The sequence below is a fragment of the Bos grunniens genome, chromosome 10 (genome assembly GCF_055505025.1).
Source record: "Bos grunniens cultivar Pamir isolate PY7600 chromosome 10, Bosgru_T2T1.0, whole genome shotgun sequence".
Classification (NCBI taxonomy): domain Eukaryota; kingdom Metazoa; phylum Chordata; class Mammalia; order Artiodactyla; family Bovidae; genus Bos; species Bos grunniens.
This window is the reverse complement of record NC_141174.1, coordinates 94,735,236-94,748,492: the sequence shown is the minus strand read 5'-3', so window position 1 is coordinate 94,748,492 and position 13,257 is coordinate 94,735,236. Positions and strand designations below refer to the sequence as shown.

The window sequence follows — 13,257 nt, the reverse complement described above, 5'->3', positions numbered from 1 at the left end:
CACCATGGCTTCAAAAACTCACTCTTTGTTCTATCTGAAATCTAAAAAAATTAGATTTCAAAAATTTACTGTTTGCTCATTTTCTATTTTTCTGCCTTTTTTTTTTTTTTAAACAGAACAACTTTTCATTATAAAGCGTGGTTCTGTTAGGAAACAAATTTAAGTGAATTTAACTCATTGCTAAAATCAAAGACAACATGGACTTCAAGGTTCAGAGGCATTGTGATTTGTTTTCCATACTGAGTTTTAAAATTCATGTTGTCACACTCATCCTTGTAATAAACCTGGAAAGTTATATGCAAACCAAACCTTTATTTAACAACACAAGTACCAAAAAAAAAAAAAAAAGAACACCCACAAGACTTAAGAAATTGGTTACTGGTCCCGAAGAGAACTTTTCTTTGTCAAACATTTTAGTGTGATAGGTTCTCATTTTTAGACTCTTCGGTCACTTTTTGGGCCAGTGATGCCCTCATTCAGGCCATTACCCATATCCACCATGAGGCTTGTCTGCTCATATCTATCACGAGGCTTGCCTTCTGCCACCATCTGAGGGATTAAGGAGATTCTCCTCCTTCATCTGGGTCCTAAGGACCTCAGCCATGCTCAGAACTTCCCCTGTATGGCAGCCTGTAACCCCCACTCCACTCAGACTGCTATTCCAAATGGAAAAGTCACTTAGCTACCACGTAAGGAATTGTTGCTTAGGAAACATGTATCAGGAGACAAAAAGGAGATGAAGGACCTGGGCAGAGTCCAGCTGTACCCAGCACTGCCCCCAGAGCCACTGTTAAGTCAATTCAGCCTTTGAGCAAATTGAAATAAGCTGGCGGGTCTGGGTGGTCCCAGCTGCAGCCTCACTGGCAGTGTCTGCCAGGGACTCGTGCAGGGCGCAGCCTGGCACCTGGGCCCTTCCTGAGGCCAGCGTGCTCTGCATCTCAGCCTCTGGTGGCGGCACAGCCCCTTAACTGCCGGCTTCACTGCCTCCTGCTTCCAGTCCTCCCTTCCCACCATGCCTCAACCTCAGAATGCCTCCTGCTGGCCTCCCTCAGCTCATAGCTCTGGCTGGCCTCTGTCGTCTATGTGTATTTACTGGGCCTGGACATGACTGCTTTTGGTTTTGATTTTGTTTCCTCACTTCCTCACTCGCTCCAGATTCCTGCCTTTCACACATTCCTGCCCTTGACCTTGAATAGCCCTTGGAGGACTCCAGGTTTTGCCTCTGGCCTTGCCAACTGTCCGTGGCTGAACTACGAAAAATGAGCGTGATCCCCACCTTTTTCTTCCACAAGCACACATAAAATATTCTTATTTAGAGCAAAAAGTCCCCCAAGATCATATGTAGCTAGAAAGAGGGAGGTTGTAAACCATAAACAATGCTTGAAAAGTTACAAAGATAATCACATTACAGCAGAATCAAATGGATCTGAGGCCAACATTAATTTCTGTATTGGAGGAACCAATAATGACCTGGTTAAGAAATTAGTAACAAAAAATTAAAACCTTATGCCCATGTTTTACTGAAGGTTTTCCATGGCCAGAGGTGTGGCCAAAAAAGAGGAAAAGAAAAGCCCAGCCAATTACTGTTGTTAATCCTGTCTCTGTGTTAGAATCAACAGGGGAGAGTTTTTAAAATACCCTTGCTGAGTTCATTTTATACTCTTGCAGCTTGAAGAGTTTTAATTTTTTTTTTTTCGAAATAAAAGAGTTAAATTTTAAAAGTCCCATGCTGAAGCTTCTGGGGGTGATTTTCTGTATCTTGATGGGGATGGGTTTTAAGAGCACGTGTGTGCTCACTCAGTCATGTCCTACTCTTTGCAACCCCATGGACTACAGCCCTCCAGGCTCCTCTGTCCATGGGATTGTCCAGGCAACAATACTGGAGTGAGTTGCCATTTCCTCCTCCAGGGCATCTTCCTGATCCAGGGATCGAACCCACATCTTCCGCATTGGCAGGCGGATTCTTTATCATATGAACCATCTGGGAAGCCCAGGTTTCAGGATTTATTCATAAAAATCCGTTAAGCTGGGTGCTCTAGATTTGTGCATGTCATTATATGGTGGTTATACTTCTTCATAAGCACTTTTTAATGGAAGTTTACCACTTCCCCCACGCACTGAAAATACCCATGCTTGGATCCTACCCCAAATCAACTGAGTCAGATTCTCTGGGACGGGGACTCAGCATATATCTTTTTTAACACGCCCAGGTGGTTCTCACATGCAGTCAGTTTTGAGATTTGTCAGCCCTGTACCTCTCTTGGTGGGTGATGCCAGAGCCCCCGGGACTGCCTCATGTGTATACAGGGCAGCTGTGAATTGGAACAAAGAGTGAGCCTGACCTGTGTGCTTGACTTACTCAGTTGGTGTTGGAGTTTTAATATTGTTGGTTTCATCCAGGCTAAAGGACCTTTTCATACATCCGGTTCAGAGTCACACTTTAAAGGTAACTTTAACATGTGTCTTTGCGATGACACATCTTTTTACTTAAAAATGGCTAAAGGTTAAAAGTAGTCCATCCACTTTCCCTACAGCCTCTGAGAAAATCAGAAGCTTTCTGTTTTCCCTCTGAAATTCTGCAGGGTATAAATGGTGCCATGGCCCACAGAAATAACAGGGGTATAGGGGTCCTTGCCCCTGCATCCTCTTTCATTTGGGGGACCTCTGACCACTGCCACCTTACAGTGGATTGAATTTTCCCCTGGCAGGGAAGGCAGTCAGGGCAGAATAAAGCGACCCAGAGCCAGATACTGGCCCTTCCCACGCTGGTAATAAGATTTGCTCTGAAGGAAAGAAATTAGTAATTGGCATCCACATGGCAAGATTATCAAGGGATAAAGGATATACATAGTCACGGGGAATGCAGTCAGGCTTGTATTTCTGGATGTCACCTTTCTGCATTTGTGGCAGAGCAGTCCATGCACAAGACCTGAGCCCGATGCCATGAGACCTGAATTCTGACTCCTGACAAGCTTCTGATGCAAAGTCAACCTTGAGCTGGTCACTCAGGATGTTGAAACTTGGAAGGACTCTTAGGAAGTTAGACACAACCTCCAGAAGGGATGTTTGGACGGCTACCAGGGTGGGCAAGTTGAGATATAGGCTGTGCCAGGAGTTGCTCACAGACCTCGGATCCACCTGGCCTGTAGCCGAGGCTGAGTTTCAGTACCAGCATCAGATGACGATATGCTGTGTGTTCCCCGGAGACAGATGGTCGCCAGCACCTGAAGGTTCTGAGGAGGTGTTAGGAGGCAGAGTACAGGATGTCACTGCTCCAGGCAGCTTTCCTGCCACCATCTCCCTGGGACCAGCTCCTTCCAGCCAGGAGCTTCGGGACTTTTTCAACCTGTGGCAAAGAGCAGTTCGCATAAAGCTAGGGAGTGGGGAGAAGACCCTGCCCAGAAGGAAACGCCCTGGCCTCAAAGCTCAGGTGCCCACAGCAGCTGAGAGCAGGGGTTAAAAAGTATGGTTCCTCTTGACCCACACCCCTTTTCAAACCTCTGACTTCTGACCCACAGTGGATACTGGCTTCTGATTCACAAAAGAACAAGCACAGTGTGAGAGCAGATGGCAAAGATGCAAAGGCTGTCATGCAGCCTTTCTCCCCTCCCCCACACCCCCTCTGAATTAGGACACATCAGCATTGAATGCAAGCCCCGATGCCTTAAGGAGAAAATGGGACAGGGAACTGAATCCTGGGTCTTTTGCCTCCTTGGCTGAGAGCTTTCATTGCGTCCCAGGCTTTGGAGTCTTTGCAGGGTTGCTGCGCTTTCTGCTCCATTAAACTCTCTGTCGTCATTTTCTTTGAAATTCGCGTGCATGTCAGATGAGGTGCTGTCCCCTGCCCAGATGCGTGACAGTGCACAGCAAGGGATTCAGTTAGCTAAGTGAGAAGGCTATCGGTTCAGCACGAAATGCCTCAGCTCTTAAAGCGTACGCACCCAGGCTGTGCTCAGCACTGGAGCATCTCTACCACCTCCGATGCCAACCCTTCGCTGCAGACCTCAGGGACCAGCTGGGGACGCCCACAAAGCCCAAACCCCATACATCTCTCCCCTTCCAGCTATAAGGGTGTCTGGGTGTCTGGGCTTAAAAACACAGATAGTCCTGAGGTTGTCTGAATTATCAAGATGTCTTCTACTTCCTTTAGTTACAAGAAGCGTGAAGCTAATGCATTTCTTCTCCCGAATGGTGAAACTGGGATGAAGGTAGGAGGGGATAGTCCAATAGCTGTCTGGCTGATGAAGGAAACAAGGAAGGCCATGTTCATTTTGTGCACAAGAAGGAAGGCACTGCAGCCAACAGCAAGAGACAACAGTGAAAGCTGATTTTTGAGTCTTAGCCCCGCTGCTTCTGGGTGTGTGAGCTTTGTCAAGCTTTTCAGTCCCCCCAGTCCCATTTCCTAAGTCAGCATTTGGGGAGTCAGTGAAATGATCATGCTAGAATAGCTAGTTCATAACTAGTGTTCGAAAATGGTAGCTGTTATTGCTATCAGGTTCATATCCTGTATGGGAAACCTGGACTTTGTCAGCACAGCCCAGTGTGAGCTCAGAGTTACAGGAAAGAGGGAAAATGAGCCAAAATGTGTAAACCTTAGCTAGAGAGTGAGATCAGAGGAAGCAGAGAGGAGAAAAAATGAGAAAAAATGTAAAGATAATGAGAGGGAATCAAGGAATAAACAATACCATACAATCTTGGTAGCCCTCAGCCCTGTGAATCAGAATTTTCCATCCACGTGTTTGTTGGAGAAAACAAACCAAAGGGCACATCCCATATAAAGATCCATTTTAAAGGCGTGGTGCCACCCCCCAGGTACGTGGCACAAGAGCCCATGGCCCTTACCTGCTGACATGCATCACTAGCTGACCTGTGCATTACATGGACATCCCCAGAACCAAGCTCTGTCTCAGTAGCAGGGTATCCTGTACTCTGGATGCAGGCAGGCAGCATGGGCTGACATAAGACAGGCCCTGGTTCCAAGCCATCTCTGCCACTCTTCCAGCTCTGTCACCTTTAGGACAGTTACTTAGGCTCTCTGACTCTCAGTGGCCTCATCTATAAAATGGGCAAAATGCCCTTACAGGGTTCCTGTACTAGAGGACTGTATACAAAAAGTGGTTACTTAGCACAGTGCCTGACACAAGTGTTTGTTAAGTGTAGCTTTCTTTCCGTAAATGGGGCTGAGGGAGGTTGAGCTAATGGAGGAAGAAGGAATGGGAATATTAAAAAGAGTTGTTTTCTTTGCAAGATGCAATCCTTAGGGGTACCACCTGTGGTTAGAAAATCATAGTTACCAACGTGTGTCATAGACAAGGTGTCCCAGGCCCTCACTCAGATAAGGTGCTTAGCACAGACTGACGTGTGTCAGAAGGAGAATCTGAGCCCATATGAAGGTGGGTGCAGTTAGGGCTGGGCTTCCCTGGTGGCTCAGTGGTAAAGAACCCGCCTACCAATGCAGGAGACTCGGGTTCGATCCTTGGGTAGGGAAGATCCCCTGGAGAAAGAAATGGCAACCCACTCCAGTATTCTTGCCTGGAAAATCCCATGGACAGAGGAGGCTGGCACACTATAGTCCATGGAGTCACAGAGTTGGACATGACATAGCGACTAAAGAAACAACAGTTAGGGCTAGAGTGACCCTTATATGCCGGTTTCAGAAAATGTAGGTACAAGGCTGTAGCAAGCCTCAGACAGGTGAGCCCTTGGTAGCATTTCAGTGGGCCAGACTTCCCCCATCCTCAGATCACAGTTGACTAGACCCCTGGGTTTCTCCCCAAAGCTGGGATATGAACCCCAGCCTGACTAGCAGAATGTCTTCCACAGATCCTGGAGAAGTTGGTCTCCAGTAGGGATCATAGCACCTATATCTACAATAAATAAAGACAGAAAAGTTGAGATATTTACTATAGATAGAGGTTTATCCTGCAAGAGCTATTGATATTAGGGTTTGCCTTGAAATGGAATAACAAGTACATTTTAGAGTATAAAAATTAGTTTAAGAAATGAATGGCAATACCAAATGCTAGTGAATATGCAGAGAAATCGCATGTCTCATCTGTTGCTGGTGGGAGCACAAAATAGTGCCCCATGCTGTAAAGTAATTTGGAGTTTTCTTAAAAAAAAAAACTAGACACACCTAACGTACAACTGGCAGTTGTCCTCCTGAGCGTTGTCCCAGAGAAATGGAAACATATGTCCTCACAAACACTTGTGCATGCTTATTTAGGACAGTTTTGTTTGTAATAGCCCCAAACTGGAAACAACCAAAATGTCTGCAATACTATAGAATTCTACTCAGCAATACAAGTAAATGAACAGTTTATACAACAGCCAGGAGAGACCTCAAGGGCATTTTGTGAGTGAAAAAAAAAAAAAAAACCTCAAAAGATATCCTTATATAACATCTGGAAATGACAAAGAGATGGAGAACAGTTTAGTGATTGGTTGGTGGGACTAGGGGAGACGGAGAAGGGACGAGGGTATGACTATTAACGGAGTAGCCTCCAGAGATCTTTGTATTGATGATTAATGTCTTGAATGCAAGTGGGTATGTAAATCCACACATGTGATAAAATGACAAAGACCTATACACATATTCCACTGTGAGTTTCCTGCTTTTGGTGTTGTACAACAGCTGTTTAAGATCTTCATTTCCGAGCACTGAGGGAGACTGAGTGAAGAAGGGTAGCTGGGATCTCTCTGGACTACCTATGCAACTTTCTGTGATTCGAATTCAAAATAAAAAGTAGAAAACAAAATTAATTGAAGGGCATTTCCACATTTACCACCTTATGTATTCTAATAGTCTTGGAAACAAAAGCAGCAGTGTCATTCTCATTTTTGGAATGGAGAGCCTGCCGTATAGAAAGTTTGTCATTTCCCAAAGTGACACAGAAAATGGAAGATTGGGAATTAGAACCAGCCTTCTGATTCTCATTTCTTCAAAATGTTCTCCAGACATGGCAAAACTAAGATGTGTCCTCAAAGAGCAACGCAGAGGCTAATTTGGAAGCATTTGTGTGGTCCCTACAGTGTGTGTTTATGACCCATATGGCAGCCACCCATCACCTCGTGTATCTGAGCAATGTATCTCAGCTCTTGCCGAGCGCTCTAAGCGCTCAGCCTCCATCATTTGCATAAGAAAAGCCGACCACACCCAGAATTCTATTATAAAAATTGCCTTACTGAAGATATCTAAGAAACCGTCTTAAGAGGCTTTTACATCACACACTTTTTATCCCAGTTCATAAATCCTCATTTGACTTTTGTGTTTCCTTCCAGGGTTATCTTGTGTCTTCTCTCTCCCCCTTCCCACACAGCAAGCAGCTTCACGGGCTTCTGTCTCCTCCCCCGGGAACCTAACTGCGCTGCCCACCCCACTCTCCTTTTTTTATGGAGAAAAATTCAGCCCTGCCCAGCTTCTAGCTCCAAACGTGGATACTCCGCATATACTGCTCTGCTTGGGCCGCCATAACAAAATACCGTTGACTGGGTGGCTTACACTCCAAAACTATTTTCTCACAGTTCTGAAAGTAGGGGAATCCAAGACCAAGCGGCCGGTCAGTTTAGTTTCTGGCTGAGGGTTCTCTTTCTGGCTGTCTTCTTGCTGTGTCCTCATGTGGAAGAGAGAGAGAGATCGCTGTCTTCCCCTTCTTCCATCCAACTAGGGCCCTACTCTACAGCCTCACTTAACCTTAAGTACTTCATAAAGATCCCATCCAGATGTAGTCACACTGGGAGTTAGGGTTGTAGCTCTGAATTTGGGGAGGTACAGTTCAGTCCACAGCACCACTCTTTGTGATCTTAGCGAAAAAGGGGCCTTCCAGCCATCAAAATCACCCCTGCTTTGAACGCATTTGAAGACTATTCCTTTTTTCCATTGTTTTTCTTGTTGGATGCCTACTATAAAATCTAACTCTGAAAACAGTTACCCTGTTTTCTCCCTGAAGTATAAATAAAGTCTAAATGATAGCCTTATGATTCTATAAGAACTTCCTGCCTCATTTCTCTGCACATCTCTATATTATGAACTAGACAAAATGTGTGTGTGTGTGTGTGTTTGAAAAGCACAGTCCTGAAAATACCCCTGCTGGGCTGAGTTTGTCATTAACCTAATTAGGTCTGTTATCCAAGCCTTACAATTAGCACCATTACCAAGTCTTGGAAACCAACTGCTGTGCCTTTAAATGAACTGTCACCTGGGGGGATATAAAAATTGTCATCTTCTAAAATGTTCCTTGTTTGAGCATATAATTATTCCCCAGATTTCTGTCAATAAACTTGCTTAGAGGGCAAGAGAAATTTACTGTTTCATGGGGAAGGTAGAGAAGGCTTCCCTGATATCTCAAGATACAAGCTATACAATCTGGACTTCATTTTTCTGCTATATGCATATCGGGGTCCCCAGAGGAATACTCCATTCGCTTGCCCAGATTGTTAAGGCCAAAGGCCATAGAGCTGCCCATCTATTTTCTACAAGTATAATATTCTTTCATTTGTAAGGAGTAAGTCAAACTTCAGCTTTTACGTAACTTACCAGCAGAGGCATTGATGCTGAATGACCTGGAAGTTTCTGTTCTCTTATGGGTTGATTGAATGTTTATATTTTGTGCAGTTGTCTTTCTGTCAAAACTGAGCTTAGATTTTCTCTGAGTTGCTTTTGGAGGGTCCCAAGGCAAGCCCAGTTAAAGACCCAGGTGTGGCCTCCTAGCCTGTGTGACCATTTAGCACGACTGAACACTGAGCATAGCTATGTAATTCTTGAAGATACACAATCAATGCCTAGGAGAGCTCGTTAGAATAGATTATTCAATAGGACAGGATTTGAGGTGGAAGCTATGATGGGGGTATCTTAGTAATTCTTAATGGAGTCTTCTCAAGTTTTATAGGTGTTTCTTCTTTAGGAAGTGCCTGATTTTTCATATGGGCTTCCCAGGTGGCACAGTGGTAAAGAACCCACCTGCCAATGCAGGAGACACCAGAGACGCGGGTTTGGTTCCTGGCTTGGGTGATCCCCTGGAGTAGGAAATAGCAACCTATTCCAGTATTCTTGCCTGAAAAAAAATTGCACTGATAGAGGAGCCTGGTGGGCTGCAGTCCATGGGATTGCCAAGAGTCGGACACGACTGAGCACACGCACACAGTATTTTATTTACTGTTGGAGTATGCTTCCCCTTGGGGACAGGTTGAATTGCATTGCCCACGTAATCCTCATTCTTACGCTCACTCCCCAGTGAGCTCATCTGCTCATCTGCTGTGCTCCTCCTCACACTCTGAAGTATACAGGACAGAAAGCAGCCCTGAGGCTTTGGGAGGACTCTTGCAAAGAGGCTGGAAAACAGTGAGCCTGAGAACTGTGTAGTGGGGACATGGCAGTGGTCAGACTCTAAATCTGGCAAAATTAAAGGGGGCAAGATATGGTGAGAGAAAATGCTGTGGGCTGGAGCAGAGTGGGATGGTTACTGTAGATCTTGATCAAATGAGCATCCTAACTAGAAAGCACTCTTGTTACTTGCTTAATCCAATAGTAGTAGAAGAGATTTGCTGTTTCAGCCATTTGCATATTCCCTTGTCCCATCTTCTCAATGATTCAAAGCATATCTTGATGAGATGATTGGCAAGGGTTAGGAAATCAGTTGAGAATCATGGGAGCAATGTAATTTTTCTGTCTTCAAGTTGAAGTTATCCTACAAAGAAATGGATCTCAGTACTTTTCCTCCATCGCCCCTAAACTGAGATTTAGCCTTTATTTAAGTTGCTCTATGAGATATTACACTGAACTTTGGGGGTAGCATACATGTATTGTGTATCTACCCTGTGCCTGGCCCCAAGCTGGAAGCTAGAGATGCTTCTAGGCTGAAGTGGAGGTGTAGGGAAACATCTCTTCTTGAGTAACAGTGATGAATCCTGAATCCAAGCTTTAATTTTCATCTTCGCTGTTTAGCGTGTGAGTTCACAGAACCCCTCTCTCAAATGCTGTGATGGATTTGGGAATTTGGCCTTGCTGGAGCCAGGTTGAACTCCACTGTGTTTTTCAACATAGAGACGGTGTTACAAGTTGGATGGAGAGAACACGTCAGCCTGACAGATCAAGTGAAGGGTGAGAGAGAGTGGAGTGAAAAGGGAAGGGGACATGTGAAGAGTCAGAGAGTCTTGGTTTCATTTGACTTAACAGTTTAAGACTGAGGTGGCCAGTGTAAATATCTTAGTGACCAAGCAGGTGATGTAAATAGGTGAAGCTGGCAAGAAATAGTACTGAAACAAATTTTGACAGTGTCTGTGTCCTCTCTGGAGAAGGCAATGGCAACCCACTCCAGTACTCTTGCCTGGAAAATCCCATGGATGGAGGAGCCTGGTAGGCTGCAGCCAAGGAGTCGCTAAGAGTCGGACACAACTGAGCGACTTCACTTTCACTTTTCACTTTCATACATTGGAGAAGGAAATGGCAACCCACTCCAGTGTTCTTGCCTGGAGAATCCCAGGGACAGGGGAGCCTGGTGGGCTGCCGTCTGTGGGGTCGCACAGGGTCAGATATGACTGTTGGCAGCTACTCAGCTGCAGCAGATTTAGCCACACAACTATTGAAGCCTGGTGTGGCCAGATCTGATTTACCAAGAGAAGGCAGTATTCTGGATATTTATATGAAGTCTCTCCAACTTTCAGTCTACCAATTTTTAACTGTATCCTTATAGAGATATAATATGCCATGTGGTCAGCAGAATGATGGTCTGCAAAGACATCCACACCCTAACCCTCAGAACCTGTGAGTATGTGAGGTTACAGGATAAAGGGGTATTAAGGTTAAATGCAATTAAGGTTGCTAATCAGCTGACCTAAAAGTGGAGAGATTACTGGTGGGCTCAATCTCATCACAAAGGTCCGTAAGAGCAGAAAACGGAGTGGGAAGAACCAGGTAAGCGGTTGTATGGGCAAGACTTGGCTTAGTGGTGTTGGCTTTAAGGATAGAGGAAGGGGACCCTGAGCCAAGGAATATAAGCAGCCTCAAGAGGTGGAAAAGGTAAGGAAATATATTTTCCTCTGGAGTCTCCATAAGGAATACAGCCCTGCTGACATCTTGCTTTTAGTGCAGTGAGGTCCATTTGGACTTTTAGTGCAATGAGGTCCATTTGGACTTCTGACCTCCAGAACTTCACATAATAAATTTTTGTGATTTTAAAGCCCCTGAGAGTGCAATAATTTGTTACAGAGCAACAGAAAACAAATACAGCTAGAATAAAATACATCAATTTAAGTGATGAGATTTGGCAAAAGGATACAGCTCTAACTACCAACTCAATCAAGATAAAACACTCTTCTATCACCAAAAAGTTACCTCATGCCCCTTTGCAGTCAAGTCCCTCCCATCATGCCTGGCACCTGGTAAGCAAAGATATGCTTTTCATCTTTTGTAAAATTTTATGTAAATGAAATACATCATATAGTATAAAACTTTCACCTCTGGACTCTGCTTTAGCATAATGTCCTTGAGATCCCTCCACATACTAGTTGGGTGTTTGGGGTTTCATTCTTTTCTGTTGCTGAGTAGCATCCATTACGGATGGACCATAGTTTATTGATCCAATCACCAATTGATGGACTTTTTTGATTGTTTACAGTTGGGCTATTAAGAATAATGTTGCTGTGAACATTTGAGTGTAAATCTTTGTGTGAATGAAGTTTCATCTCTCTTGGGTAAATTCCTAGGAGAGGGATTCCTGGGTTGTTTGGTAAGTGTGGGTAACTTGATGAGAAACAAAGTGTTTTCCAAAGTGGTTCTATCATAATGAACCAATTTTTTCAAAAATTTTTCAAAACACTATATGAACCAAATAGCATGCACTTGTAAGCGAGGTGCCGAATTTGGCCTAGGAACCACCTGGTTTAAAGGTCTGTCTTGTCAAAGCTATGGTTTTTCCAGCAGTCATGTATGGATGTGAGAGTTGGACCATAAAAAAGCTAAGATGCTGAAGAATTTTGAACTGTGATGTTGGAGAAGACTCTTGAGAGTCCCTTGGACTGCAAGGAGATCAAACCAGTCAATCCTAAAGGAAATCAGTCCTGAATATTCATTGGAAGGACTGAAGCTGAAACTCCAATACTTTGGCCACCTGATGTGAAGAACTGACTCGTTGGAAAAGACCCTGATGCTGGGAAAGATTGAAGGCAGGAGGAGAAAGGGACGACAGAGGATAAGATGGTTGAATGGATCACTGACTCGATGGACATGAGTTTGAGCAAGGTCCAGCAGTTGGTGATAGACAAGGAAGCCTGGCATGCTGCAGTCCATGGGGTCGCAAAGAGTCAGACAAGACTGAGCAACTGAACTGAACTGAAGCCAAAGAGCTAAGCTGACCTGGAAGGGAGAAGACAGGTAATTACTTTGTGCTCACGGGTAAGACAACACATCTCTGGGAGTCTGTGTGGGAAGAAGATTTTCGTAATGAAGAGAAAGGCAGGTGGGACTCCTGTTCATCAGGTACACAGAGCAACTGTGCCATTAAGCCAAGGGGAGTGGAATTGGGTCCCTGGAGGAGTCCCAGTGACCAGAGAGTGAGGGCATAGTTTTGCTTAGAGGTTGGAAGTGCGCTAGTGATGCCAGACATGCAGGGCCTTAGCATGGTCTAGTGAGAAGGAAGAAGGTCCCGCAGGGACCTCCTGAGGGAAGGGTGGGATGCAGAGTACCTGATTGGCAGTCATCATCATCACACAGGAGAATTATCTTTGGTGGTTTATGAAGACTTTCATCTTGTTAATGAACCAAACTTGGGTCCACTCGCCCATGTACAGTAAACCAACGTACTGACTGGGTGCAGTGTTTTAGTGTTTTCTTTTCACAAAGAAAATCACCATGCCCTTCTTCCTGGTATACATCTCTGCCTTCTTCTGGGGCTAGTTTTTAGAATTCTTTCATACCTTCAATTAAAAAAATGTTTCTTTAGTATTCTAAGCAATTTCTGGACTCTGAGGCCAGAGATCAAGACTTAGTCATCTTTTACATACACACAATGTCCCAGGTGGCTCAGTGGTAAAGAATCTACTTGCCAATGTAGGAGACGAGAGTTTGATCCCTGGGTCTGGAAGATCCCCTGGAGGAGGAAATAGCAGCCCACTCCAATATTCTTGCCTGGACAATCTCGTGGACAGAGGAGCCTGGCAGGCTTCAGTCCATGGGGTCACCAAGAGTTGGCATGACTGAGCACAAGCACCCATGCACACGCTACTCTGAATATGAATAATGTTCATAGCATCACTATTGAC

General features: G+C 44.8%; 1 protein-coding gene across 9 annotated transcripts in view; it reads left to right on the top strand.

The window, feature by feature from the left end:
- SV2C (synaptic vesicle glycoprotein 2C) overlaps positions 1 to 13,257 on the top strand; it is a 444,657-nt gene that overhangs the window by 342,469 nt on the left and 88,931 nt on the right. Inside the window, exon 1 of one of the 9 annotated variants that reach the window (XM_086323192.1) lies at positions 10,805 to 10,912. The exons of 6 other annotated variants lie outside the window; for them this stretch is intronic. The gene's annotated coding sequence lies outside the window, so the exon portion shown is untranslated. Of the gene's footprint in view, positions 1 to 10,804; positions 11,018 to 13,257 lie in introns of those variants that run through there. 2 more of the 9 variants (XM_086323191.1, XM_086323193.1) reach the window with 2 other exon arrangements.